We start from the raw sequence: 15571 nt of genomic DNA on the forward strand, positions 1-15571 counted from the left end.
ACTTAAGGCCATAGTAGTTGCCAAAGGCTATCATCAAAAAGAAGGTTTAGATTTTACAGAAAGTTTTCCACATGTAGCTAAATGAGTAACTATAAGAATAATTTTAAGTCTTGCTGCTGCAAATTGTTGGCATCTACATCAAGTAGATATCAATAATGCATTTTTACATTGATTTATAGAAGAAGATATCTATATGAATGTACCTAAAGAACTTGATTCTATTAAACCAGGAAAAGTTTGCAAATTAATGAAAAGTCTATATAGACTTAAACAAGCCTCAAGACAACGAAATGATGAATTTACACATAGATTGATTGAATATGGATTCAAACAATCTACAAATGGTTATTGTCTTTTTATTTTTAGAATATGCACATTTACTATAATATTATTGATCTATGTTGATGATATTCTTATTTGTGGAAATGACATGACTGAAATTCAAAAGGTAAAATCTTTTATAGATCAAAGCTTTTCAATAAAAGATTTAGATGAAGCTAAATATTTTCTGGGTTTAAAAATAGGAAAAAATAATAAAAATTTATCATCAATCAAAGAAAATATATCCTAGATATTCTAAGGGAGATTGGAATGATATAAGCAAAACCAAAAAACAACAATATTGTCTAAAGGTATAAAATTAGAAGAAGAATGATACAAAACAATGAATGATCCTGAAAAATATAAAAGGCTAGTTGGAAGGTTAATATATCTAAATTTTACTAGGCCAGACATATCATTTAATGTACAACAATTGTCCCAATATATGAATGAACCAAATTTACATCAATGGGAAGTTACACTAAGAGTAGTGAAGTACTTAAAATAAACTCCTTCATTGGGATTATTTTATGCTTTTGGAAATAATAAAAACATTTAGAGTGTGTTTGATGAGGGGGAATTGGAATTGGAATTGGCATTGGAATTCTAATTCCAATTCCATGAGAATTGACATTGAATTACAATTCAATTCCTATGTTTGGAAAAATGATAGAATTGTAATTCAATTCCAATTCCTATGTTTGGGAAAATGATAGAATTGTAATTCAATTCTAATTCCAATGTTTGTAAAATAAAATATCGGTTCAAAATGTAAACTTTTAAAATATATTTTCACGTTTTGGCACGTTTAATACGTTTTTGACATTTTTTCACATTTTCACACGTTTTTCACACGTTTTTTACATTTTCACACGTTTTCACACGTTTTTCACGTTTTCAAACGTTTTTCACGTTTTTCACATGTTTTTCACGCTTTTCACACGTTTTTCACGTTTTCACGTTTTTCACACGTTTTAACACGTTTTTCACATTTTCACACGTTTTAACATGTTTTTTACACGTTTTCACACGTTTTCACGTTTTTACACGTTTTAACACGTTTTAACACGTTTTCACGTTTTTCACACATTTTCACGTTTTTCACACATAATATTCACGTTTTTCACACGTTTTCACACGTTTTCCACGTTTTCACATTTTTCACACGTTTTAACACGTTTTTCATGTTTTACACGTTTTACATGTCTTTCACGTTCTACATGTTTTTCACGTTTTTCACACGTTTTAACATGTTTTAACACGTTTTTCACGTTTTCAAACGTTTTCATGTTTTTTACACATTTTAAAACGTTTTTTACATTTTTCACACATTTTAACAAGTTTTTCACATTTTCACACATCTTTCATGTTCTTTTACACGTTTTTCACACGTTTTAACACGTTTTCACGTTCTTCACACGTTTTAACACGTTTTTTTACACGTTTTAACATGTTTTCACACATTTTCACGTTTTTTTCACATGTTTTCCACATTTTGGCACATTTAACATGTTTTTGACATTTTTAATATGTTTAACATGTTTTTTCACACATTTTGATAGGTTTAAAACGTGTTAAACCTATCAAAAATGTAAAAACGTGTTAAACGTATCAAAAATGTGTTAAATGTGTCAAATAAGTGAAAAACTTGTTAAATGTGCCAAAACGTGAAAAACGTGTTAAACGTATTAAATGTGTTAAAAATGTGTCAAAAGTGTCAAAAACGTAAAAAATATGTGAAACATGTCAACAACGTGTTAAACGTGTTAAAAAACATGAAAACGTGTTAAACGTTCCAAACATGTGAAAAACTTGTTATAATGCCAAAACGTGAAAAACGTGTTAAACGTGTCAAAATATGGTAAACGTGTCAAAAACGTAAAAAAAAGTGTTAAATGTGTTAAAAATGTGAAAACATGTTAAACGTGTCAAAAACGTAAAAAAATGTGGTAAATGTGTCAAAAACGTGAAAACGTGTTAAACGTGTCAAAACCTGTTAAATATGTGAAAATCTTGTTAAACGTGCCAAAACGTGTTAAACGTGTCAAAAATGTAAAAAAATGTGTTAAATGTGTCAAAAACGTGTTAAACGTGTCAAAAACGTGTTAAATATGTGAAAAACTTGTTAAACGTGCCAAAACGTGAAAAACGTGTAAAATGTGGTAAACGTGTTAAAAACGTAAAAAAACGTGTTAAATGTGTCAAAAACGTGAAAACGCGTTAAACATGTCAAAAACGTAAAAAAAACGTGTTAAATGTGTCAAAAACGTGAAAACGTGTTAAACGCGTCAAAAACGTGTTAAATATGTGAAAAATTTGTTAAACGTGCCAAAACGTGCAAAATGTGCCAAAATATAAAAAACGTGTTAAACGTGTCAAAAACGTATTAAACGTGTTAAAAACGTGAAAATCATGTTAAACGTGTCAAAAACGTGTTAATAATGTCAAAGACGTGAAAAACGTGTTAAATGTGTCAAAAACGTGTTAAACATGTCAAGGACGTGAAAAACGTGTTAAATGTGTCAAAACATGTTAAACGTGACAAAACGTGTTAAACGTGCCAAAATCGTGTTAAACGTGTTAAAAACGTGAAAATCATGTTAAACGTGTCAAAAACGTGTTAGACGTGTCAAGGACGTGAAAAACGTGTTAAATGTGTCAAAAACGTGTTAAACATGCCCAAAACGTGTTAAACGTATCAAAAACGTGCCAAAATATGAAAATATGTTAAACGTGTGAAAAACGTGTAAAACGTGTTTAATGTGTGAAAAACGTGTTAAACATGTCAAAAACATGAAAAACGTGTTAATTTGGAATTACAATTCCGACCTAAAAATATAGGAATTGAGAACTATCAAATTACATTGTATTGAATTCCATTGGAATTCTAATTCCAATTCTTAATATTAAAGTGTCTAACAAACATAAGAATTGGAATTGGACCTTCCAATTCCAATTCCAATGCCAATTCCAGGGTTATCAAACACACCCTTAGTGTTTTACAAATGTTGATTGGGCAAATTGTTCAAACATCATAAAATTATTAATTGGTTTTTGTGTTAAGTTGGGAGATTCTTTGATATCTTGGAAAACAAAAAACATACTACTATTTCAAGATCAAGTGCAGAAGCTGAATACAGGAGTTTGGGTACTGCATTTTGTGAATTGAAATGGATACAATACATTTTTGAAGATCTTGGAGAAAATATTTCTATGCCAATACATTTGTGGTGTGATAATCAATCTACTATACACATCGCCAAAAATCCAGTATTTCATGAAAGAACAAAACACCTTAAGATCGATTGTCATCTTGTGCGAGATGAATTCAAGAAAGGTTTTGTAATCCCTAAACATATATACACACAATATCAGACTGCTGATTTCTTTACCAAAGCTCTTGATCTAGTAAGATTTTAGTTTTTATTTCTCAAGATGAATTTACAAGATATTCATCTTGCAAGGGGGTGTGAATATATATATATAAATTATGCCCATTAATGATAGAGTTTGTATAGAGTTTAGGATTTGTAAGTCTAAATACAGTTTAATATTATTAGTTATAAATTTACAAGTTAAGTTGTTTGAATATAATTTATGAAAAGGGTTTAATAATGAATGGATAAAACTAAGTTCAATTATATAAGTTAAATTATATATATATATATATATATATATATATATATATAATTGCTAAGTCATATCAAGTATATTAATATATTTAAAGATAATAATGTGTTGTAATACAACCGGTGTTTGTAAGCGTTCAACGTTGCGAGACCCTAGTCTCTTTCGGCGATCCCAATCCTATCATAAGTTTTCTATTTAGTTAATGGAAGATAAATGAAGGACTAAAATATAATATGTATACAATCATTTTATTTTTAATATATGGGAGGTGAGCCCGTAGGATTCACCAAGTTTCTACAATTTATCTTTCTCTTTTAAAGATTCTCTTGCTCTTCTTAAACTCTCCAAGAAAACAATATCTTAGAATTTTGACAGATCCGGAAGAAAGAAGGAATATAATAAAAAGAAAATTCCAAATTTATATTTATATTTTTGTTTTTGATTATTTGATCTGACCTCTCTAAAAGAAGAGAAAATATAGTAAAAGAGAATTTCAAATTTATGTTTATATGTTTGTTTTGGTTCTTCTATTTGAAGAATCGTGAAAGAATAATGAGAATATAGTAAAAAGAGAATTCTACATTTATGTTTATATATATGTTTTTGGTTCTTCTAGGGAGAGTATAGTTAAAAAATAATTCTAAATTTATGTTTATATTTTTGTTTTTAGTTTTCTAGCTGACCTCCTTACAAGAAGAGAGAAGGTAGTAAAAATATAATTCTATATTTATGTTTATATCTTTGTTTTTAGTTTTCTATCTGACCTTCCTAAAAGAAAAAGAGAGAATATAGTAAAAAGAGAATTCCAAATTTATGTTTATATCTTTATTTTTTGTTCTTCTATTTTTTTGTTTATATCTTTGTTTTTAGTTCTTCTATCTGACTTCTTGAAAAGAGATGGAATATAATAAAAAGAGAATTCAAAATTTATGTTTATATTTTTGTTTTTAGTTTTTCTATTTGAATTATCTGAAAGAGGAGATAATATAGTAAAAAAGAGAATTAAAAATTTATGTTTTTATTTTTGGTTATTCTATTTGACCTCCCTGAAATAAGAGGGAATATAGTAAAAAGAGAATTTTAAATTTATATTTATATCTTTATTTTTTATTCTTCTATCGGACCTCCTTGAAATAAGTCCGTGAAATAAGAAGGAACGGAACAAAAAGAGAATTATATATATATATATATATATATAATATGATGCTTAATTTTTAAAGTGTCCGGATTGTCGGGTCGAGATGTGTGGTTAATTTGGATATTTATGTGAGAGTAATGGATATTTGGGTCGGATTGTGGGTTGACCCACCCATAAACTTAAAACGGTTAAATATAAAATTAAAAATGGTATTTGTAATGTTCAAACTTTTAACACAAAATAAGTACAACCTTTTAACCAACTAAACTAACAACACTTTATATTTAAGATTCAACACCAAATTTGATGAACGCGAGACATTTTAACTAATCTATATATATAATGATGCTTAATTTTTAAAGTGTCCGGATTGCCGAGTCGAGAGTTGTGGTTAATTTGGATATTTATGTGAGAGTAAATAAATACTTGAGTCAGATTGTTGGTTGACCCGCCCATAAACTTATCCAAATTACTCTCACAATCTATCCAAATTTAAATTTATATTTTTGTTTTTGGTTCTTCTATCTAACTCTTCGAAAAAATAGAGAATATAGTAAAAAAAAAATCCAAATTTATGTTTATATATTTGTTTTTAGTTATTTTGTTTGACCTCCGTGACATTAGAGCGAATATAGTAAAAAGAGAATTTCAAATTTATGTTTATATATCTTTATTTTTTGTTCTTATATCTGACTTCCTTGAAAAAATTGAATATAGTAAAAAGTGAATTCCAAATTTATGTTTATACGTTTTTTTTTCTATCTTATTTCTTTTAAAAAGATAAATTATAAAGTAAAAATAGAATTCTAAATTTATGTTTATATATTTTTTATTTTTTATTTTGTAGATATGCCGTTTATACCTTAGAAGTATTTTGTAATTTTTTTTTTTGAGGTTTCTATATTATAAGACGATGGATTCATTGCTTTCTAATAATTAGGGTCGGTAATGAATGAGTTTTTAAAAGGGACCCAATTACCCAACCCTGACCCGATTTGATTGTTTATCAGGCTGAGGAGGATTAGAATGGTAAAAATTGTTATTTTTATTAGAAAAATAGAAAGAAAGTTTGAATCTGTCATGATACTACCAGATAATAATTGTGTCATTTGAAAATACATAAAAATGCACTTATAAGATTCTATTTTTTTTTAATGTTTAAAAAATATGTTTTGAAATGATTAAATATTCTGTAGAAGTTGATCATGGTCTTTGACTGTCCCCACAAGTCATGAAATGGTTCTTCTATCTAACCTCTGTCTTTGCCTGAAATAGGAGAGAATGTAGTAAAAAAATAGTTCCACATTTATGTTTTATATCTTTATAGGAATATTATGCATTGTTTGATGTTTTGGGTTATATTAAAAAAATATAAGTTATTTTTTTGTAAGTAAATTTATTTAAGTTAAAGTTAGGTCATGACTTTGGTCAGGTTAGTTCTTTCTTAATTCAATTTTTTTAATAAATTAATATTTTTTTTTTAAAACTCACTAATAACGAGCTCATGACATATAATCATTTGTCTTAAAGTTAAATAAATTTTAGTATTTTATTTAATAAATTATATAATTAATTTATAAAATTATCCAATAAAAAATTAATTATCTTTTTTACTAAGAAGGTATGAGAAATGTACTATTTTAATAAATTAACCATAATTAGAACATTATAATAGATGAGTTTAGTACGGGTATAAATTAAATAAGAAGTTTGGAGTGGTTTGGTTTGAAATATATAAGTTGTATATATTATAGTATTTATTATCAATTAGAGGGGAAATATTTGATTTTTTTTTGTTGTTTATTTATTTATTATTTTAATAATTATATTTTAAATAATTAATGATAATATTAATTAATATATAAAAATGATATATATATATATATATATATATTTAATGTTAGAAATTACTTTATATATTAATTATAAATATGATTTATTAATAATGAAATTTATAATTAGAATAAATCTTATTATAATATACATAATTATAAATATAATAAATGTGAACATAATATTTTATTCTTATATAATTAATAAGTTCATAATTAATAATTTTTATTTTATTAAAAAAGAATTTACATCCTTTACATCATCACCTATTATTATCTTTTAAATAACCTTATATTAAATAAAAGCCCTATAATTTATTTTTATATAATATAAAAGATTTTACTTATAAATGAAAGTGTGAAAGTAGCATAAAAAATATTAATTGTTTATGACAATGCAATGTTTGAAATAAAAAAATATTAACTGTTTAATGTATTTTATTAGTGCTTTACATCCCATCACTTTCTTTTAATGCTTCTTCTTTTAACCTTCCTTGTACATATGCATGTGTCTTTTTTACCGACACCCCTTTTTAACCCTCCTTAGGCTTGTTTGATGTAAATAATTTAAGTGAAAACAAAAATATACTATTTGAAAATATTTATGTTATAACTTTCAAAATTAAATTTTAAGTGATTGAACCTTCTATAAGGGTCATGGTGTATAAAGTCTATTTACATATCAAACTTAAAATATTTCAATTATCTTCTTTCTTTTCCTTTCTTTATGTTATTCTAAATAAGTATTAGATATTTTGTTTATATCATTTAAAAAATAATTAAAAATTTTGATACACTGAAAATGATATATATTAAAAAAAAATGCTTTTCAGATCCGAATGGAACGTGATACCGCTAGAAGGTTCAACGGTTCAATTTTTAGGTTATTCGATTTTCTATTTTGAATTTGAATTTGATTTTTGAAACAAAAAAATATATTTGAATTCGAATGAATTTAAAAATTAATTCGTAAACTAATACATGAATATTTAAAAAATAAATAAATATTTTAATCAATAAATTTATAAAAGATATATTATTGAATGTTATTTAAATAGATAAAGAATTATTAAAATAACCATTTTCCAATTAAACAAGAAAAGGAAAAGGTACAAAATAGGAAAGAAAGACCAGAAAAAGTTTGACCATCTTCAATCGTACGGCCTTCTCCCTCCTTTGACCAGTCCAACTACACTGAGGAGGATGACAAAAGAAGTCAGAATTATCAGCACCTTCCTTTAGATGTTTGATTGTTGTTTTTTAAAACTTTTCAAATAACTTTTATTTCATAAAATAAATGAAAAATAAAGAGAGAGAAAGTAGGTTTTAACAAAACTTTTGTTTTATAAAATAAAAAATATTATTAAATTACTATTGTATGTAATTAAAATTTTATAAAATTAAAATTAAAATAATTTAAGTAATAAAATTGAGTGATTTAATATTTATAAAGAAATATAATAAAATAATAGAATATATAAAAAAAATTAAATTAACTGATTTTAGAACTTGTTCTGTTACTGTTTATTTAAAAAAAACACTAATTTATTTAAAAAATATTGATGGATAATAATTTTAAAAAATATATATTTTTAGAAAAAAGAGTTAAAAGATTTAATATATGATAATAAAATAATTTTTTTTTTTTAAAAATATAGAGTATTTAACTTAATAAACTGATTAAAAGAGATAGAAACTATTTTTAAGTTTAGTTAAATTAAAACAAAAATAAGAAGGTCTTAAAACTTGTTTCACCTGGCTTTCCTAAGATTTTGGTTGGATTATACTTGTTTTTGTTTTAGAAATTATATTTTTATTATATAATTATATTTTTAACAGTAAAATTACATATTTAATTGAAAAAAATATTAAAATATTTTTATTAAATTTAAAATTTATATACTAAAAAATATTTTAACAATTAAACAAATTAAATAACTTTTATAAAAGTCTAAAATAATGAAGATCAGCTTTTAAAGCTTTTAAGATGAGAATATTTTTTTTAAAAGATTAAAGGTATATATATATATATATAAATAATATAATAATTTTAAATAAAAATTATTTTAGTATTTTAATAATGAATTAAGTGATTTAATTAGAGAAGATAATGAAATGATGTTTATTTTTATGAGTTATTTAAATAGCCAAAAGAAAATGTGAGTTTTTTTTTGTAAACTTAGATTTAGGTCTCCATAATTAAATATTATTTATTTATTTTCTTCTAATTATATCCCTCAATTAATTAATTTAAAGACTACGATGGTATATTATAATACCTTCTAATTCATTTTAATAAAAAAATACCAGTTTAGACAAAATCATGATCACTCAAGTTTTGTTAAATAAACTAAGGAAATTTAAATAACCCAGTCGAAATAGTTTTTGAAAATATTTTAATATATAAGGATAAAATATTTATTTTGAAATAAAATTTATTATAATATTTTAGTTAATGATTAATGAGAGAAATGAAATGATATTTTTTTATTATAGTTGAAAATTTGAAAAACAAATCATCCAAACAAGGCCTAAGAGCTTATTTAGATTAGTTAAATAATCTATATAAATTGTTTTTAATTTATGAAAATGTGAGTTTTTTTAATATTAATATACAATAATAAAATTTGTTTTTGATTAATAAAAATTATTTTAATATTATGATTAATAAATTAAAAGTTACTGTTAGATAAATTCAGACCGGTTCAAATAAACCTAACTTAAATAAACTTCCCATGTAGGAACAAGGAACCGGACCGGATGAAAGAACCGACTAAAGAAAACCAATCGGTCAAGCTACTAAACCGATAATGAATATTCGGAACGTGATCGCACAAAGAAAAGATCGGCCAAAGCTTAAAACCGGAATCATCAAACAGCCGATCATCCACAAGAGAGGAATAACCGGAAGAAGTCCGGTTACATCACTCATACCAAAAGCCCTTCGGCCAAGTCAAATGACCGACCAGTACAAGAAGACATTTCGGGTATCTGCTGAGAATGATACCAAAGGAACAGACTGAATACTTCCATATCAATGCAAGTCTGAGGAAAGACTGTAGGCTGCAGAAAACAGTACTACCGGATCCTTCTACTTCGGGATAAGCCAGAAAGGAAATCTTCCAAGTACAGACAACTGTCCAACAGACAGTGCCTATATCAAGTAAAAGACAAACCCGACAGGTTTGTCTTACAAACCGGAAGAACAGACCGGCAGGTCTGAGACAGAATACCAGGTCTGAGGTTGACCATCAGGTCTGAGGAAACGACCGCAGGTCTGAACCTCTGAAACACTGAATCACTGCACCTCTGCTCAGCCAATCAGATTCAAGGAAGTGAAATATGACCGTTGACATATTTCACCTATAAAAGGAGGCAGTTGCAGAAGAGTAAATGCGGGACATTAAGAGACAACAGGGTGATATTGAGATATTAAGAGCATTTACTACAAGTGATAGAGTGTGCTGTTCTAAAAAGCCTAAGTGTTGAAAGTTAAAGTGTGTCTTTACAATTTCGGTGTAAATTGTAAGAGTGTTATCGAGCAGGAAATAAGTCTCGATCGGCCTGTACTTGTATTCCTTAGTGAATATCCTTCTCGCGGTTTCGAGAGGAAAGGGTGACGTAGGAGTTTTATCTCCGAACATCCATAAAATCTGTCTTGTCATTTACTTTCTGCCGGCTTCATTATCTAACCGACTAACCTAACCACACCGCTCCAAACCGACTCTATACTAACCATACCGAATATCCAGATTATCGAAACCGACCCACCATTTCCAAATCTCCATCATCCGAAACCGACTGTGCCTATCATACAAGCGTGCCACTTCAACCTGAAAGCAAATCTCTTCCGCGCTTGAACCTAGTTCAAGGATTTGTGACAGGTTGTGTAGTATTGAAACCCCGGTGTTAATCTCTAACCGGATTAACCACCACCCTACGAGTGAACCGCTAACCGGTCCAACCCCCGGTCCACCAGCGGCGACCTAGATCCTAACAATTGGTATCAGAGCAGTTAGTTTCAATACTCAAGCAAACATGTATCAGGATAGGCCTCCAATGCTAGAAGGTGATGACTTTGCCAACTGGAAGGCACGCATGCACCTGCACCTAGTCACCTTGGATGATGAAATGGAATCCATTCTGACCGAAGGACCGATAATTATTGACAAAGATAGAAAGGAATGGACGACTGAAGATAGGAGAAGGAACAATCTGGACAACCATGCTAGAAACCGGATCTCCAACAGCGTGGACAGAAACACATACTGCAAGATCAGAGACTGCCAAACCGCGAAGGAGAAATGGAACACGGTTATCCAGATCTTTGAGGGAAATGAAAGAACAAAGGAGAACAAGATAATGGTAGCCACACAGAAGTTTGAGAGCATCAAGATGAAACCAGGAGAAACTATGAAGGAATACAGTGACCGGTTCACTGGTGTGTTAGATGAGTTAGCAACTCTGGGCAAGAAGTATGACAACAAAGAGGTCATTATGAAGGTTTTGAGATCTCTTCCAAGTTCTTGGGACATAAAAACGATGGTAATGAGAGAATCAAAGAGCTTACGTAAGATGAAACTATACGATGTATTCGAAGATTTAAAGGCATACGAGTTCGAGATGAGATCCAGAACTGAAGAGGAAGTCTCGGCCCCAACATCAACCAGAGCGCTAATCACATCTACAGAACCGGCTGCACCTGCTCCTACACCTGCACCGGCACCGGCCCCTGCACCTGTACCAATCAGAACTGCCGAACAGTTCACTGAAGATGCCATGGCAATGCTTGCACAGAAATTTGGGAGGTTCATGAAAAGAAGCCAACCTACGAACAACTACTATGGTGACAAATCCAATGTAAGATGCTACAACTGTAACTGTTTGGGATATTTTAAGTGGGAGTGCAGGAAACCGAGGAGGGATACCCAGAAACCGGACTATCAAAATGACAGAAACAGTTATCAACAAGCCAGTGAAGGAAGTGAGGTACTGAAAGCACTGATAGCCGGCGATGGAGGAAGTCTATGGGCTCGCAGTGATAGTGACGATGAACTCACATGTCTCATGGCAAATGAGGAACATGTATTTGACTCTCCTTGTGAAGAATTTACTAAGGATGAGTTATACAATGCATTGAATGACATGGTAGAAGAATATAAGAACCTATTGACCATGCTACCTAAGCACCTCAACATCAGAACCGATCCCACAATACCCATTCCGACAGAATCAGAGGTACCCATCATAACCGAACCGGAGGTCATACAATCTGATGATACCCATACTCTAGAAACTGAGTTAGATCCTAAGACCAAACAACCTAGTGAACCGACTAGAGAACTAACCAAGGAAGAAAATGCCAGACTTCAATATAAGATGGCCGCCTATAAGAGATCTAGCAATATAGTAAAGAATATGAATAAACACTATAGGCATCCTCGTTGTAAGCGTGGCCTAGGATACACAGAGAATAGCTCTAAAGACCGAAAACCCATAGAGAAAGCAAGGCTTACAAAAGGAAACCTTCCCTTTATAAAATTTCTTAAGAGCACCTATACCGCTGAAGAAGAAGAGACCGCATACTATAGGGAAGAAAAGCTATAATATGATTATGTTGGTCCAACCGATTCATGGCTTGACCCTGAGAAAAGAAAAGCCGAAATCCTCAAATATAAGAAAGCCTTTCCTGAGCCGCGTAGGTCAAACCATAGATCACCGAACCAAAGACCATCACCATTTAGGACATTTGAAGGAAAACCGAAATACACAAAACCAAGTGTCAAAAGGACAGTTAAAACCCTAGCAAAGAAGACTGTCCGGTTCATCAAGGTCTGGATACCTAAGGGACTAATCGCTTGTGGACCCAAGTAAACGTGGGTACCAAATAGTTGTAAATATGTACATTTTGCAGGATCCAAAGAAACGGCTAGGAAACTCCGAATGGTTCTTGGACAGCGGTTGCTCCAAGCACATGACCGGAAACAGCAATTTGCTAACCGACATCAGATCAGTAACCGATGCTCTAATTACCTTCGGTGACAACTCAAAAGGTAAAACTGTGGGCAAGGGTAAGATTGTCCATGGTAACCTAACCATTGATAATGTACTTCTAGTTGAAAACCTACGCTTTAATCTACTTAGCATTAGTCAGATGTGTGATGCCGGATACACGGTAGAATTCCTTAAACATGCATGCTTAGTTAAGAATTCTCAAGGCATCGTACTACTAACCGGAAATAGGATAGGTAACATTTACAAGGTAGACTGGAAAACTAGACTAGAATATCCTATATGCATGATAGCTAAGACTGATCAAACCTGGCTGTGGCATAAGAGACTCAACCATCTAAACATGAAAACCTTAAACTACATTCGCGGTAAAAAGCTAGTTGAAGGTATTCCTGATATAGTATTTAACCAGGATAAGGTTTGTTCAGCATGCCAAATGGGTAAACAAACTAGGTCATCTTTTAAGAGTAAAGGAAACATTCAATCTAGCCGTTGCTTAGATCTTCTACACATGGATTTATTTGGACCGATTCAGGTCATTAGCCTAGGAGGTATGCTTTACACCATGGTAGTTATTGATGATTATTCTAGATATAACCTAACCGGTCAAGCTACCAAACCGATCAAGAGTATTCGGAACGTGACCGCACAAAGAAAGGATCGGCCAAAGCTCAAAACCGGAATCATCAAACAGCCGATCATCCACAAGACAAGAATAACCGGAAGAAGTCCGGTTACATCACTACCAAAAGACATTCGGCCAAGTCAAATGACCGACCAGTACAAGAAGACAATTTGGGTATCTGTTGAGAATGATACCAAAGGAACAGACTGAATACTTCCATATCCATGCAAGTCTGAGGAAAGACTGTAGGCTGCAGAAAAACAGTACTACCGGATCCTTCTACTTCGGGATAAGCCAGAAAGGAAATCTTCCAAGTACAGACAACTATCCAACAGACAGTGCCTATATCAAGTAAAAGACAAACCCGTCAGGTTTGTCTTACAAACCGGAAGAACAGACCGGCAGGTCTGAGACAGAATACCAGGTCTGAGGTTGACCATCAGGTCTGAGGAAACGACCGCAGGTCTGAACCTCTGAAACACTGAATCACTGCACCTCTGCTCAGCCAATCAGATTCAAGGAAGTGAAATATGACCGTTGGCATATTTCACCTATAAAAGGAGGCAGTTGCAGAAGAGTAAATGCGGGACATTAAGAGACAACAGGGTGATATTGAGATATTAAGAGCATTTACTACAAGTGATAGAGTGTGCTGTTCTAAAAAGCCTAAGTGTTGAAAGTTAAAGTGTGTCTTTACAATTTCGGTGTAAATTGTAAGAGTGTTATCGAGCAGGAAATAAGTCTCGATCGGCCTGTACTTGTATTCCTTAGTGAATATCCTTCTCGCGGTTTCGAGAGGAGGGGTGACGTAGGAGCTTTATCTCCGAACATCCATAAAATCTGTTTTGCTATTTACTTTCTGCCGGCTTCATTGTCTAACCGATTAACTTAACCACACCGCTCCAAACCGACTCTATACTAACCATACCGAATCTCCAGATTACCGAAACCGACCCACCATTCTTCAAATCTCCATCATCCGAAACCGACCGATTCTACCTATCATACAAGTGTGCCGCTTCAACCTGAAAGCAAATCTCTTCCGCGCTTGAACCTAGTTCAAGGATTTGTGACAGGTTGTGTAGTATTGAAACCCCGGTGTTAATCTCTAACCGGATTAACCACCACCCTACGAGTGAACCGCTAACCGGTCCAACCCCCGGTCCACCAGCGGCGACCTAGATCCTAACAATTGGTATCAGAGCAGTTAGTTTCAATACTCAAGCAAACATGTATCAGGATAGGCCTCCAATGCTAGAAGGTGATGACTTTGCCAACTGGAAGGCACGCATGCACCTGCACCTAGTCACCTTGGATGATGAAATGGAATCCATTCTGACCGAAGGACCGATAATTATTGACAAAGATAGAAAGGAATGGACGGCTGAAGATAGGAGAAGGAACAATCTGGACAACCAAGCTAGAAACCGGATCTCCAACAGCGTGGACAGAAACACATACAGCAAGATCAGAGACCGCCAAACCGCGAAGGAGACATGGAACACGGTTATCCAGATTAGGTTTTTTTTGGGTTATTTAAATAATTTTGAATTGTTTAAAAAATGTTAAAGTTAGTAATTTTAAGAAGGTAATTGTTTTTGTTAAAAAAGTATAAAAGATATTAATATATAATAATAAAATAAATAATTTTTAATTAAAAAATATTTAAATATTTTAATTAATAAATTAAATAATTTGACTATAACAATATTATTTATACTAACTTTAATAAAATTATATTTAATTTTGGGTTTAATAAGAAGGTCTAGTTAATCATTATTTATAAGGATTATTGTTTTATTTTATAGATTATAATATTGTTTTATTTTAGAGCTTCTTTCATGTTAGATTATTTAGATTTTTATTAATATTTTAAAAAGAATATGTGAAGGAATAAATAATTTTGATTTTTAATTATTTAAATTATTATAATTATTGTCATTATGTATTAAAATTTATAACAAATAAAATAAAAATATTTTGATGAATAATTGAGTAAATGACATGGGGTCT

This window comes from Impatiens glandulifera, chromosome 2 (assembly GCF_907164915.1).
Source record: "Impatiens glandulifera chromosome 2, dImpGla2.1, whole genome shotgun sequence".
Classification (NCBI taxonomy): Eukaryota; Viridiplantae; Streptophyta; class Magnoliopsida; order Ericales; family Balsaminaceae; genus Impatiens; species Impatiens glandulifera.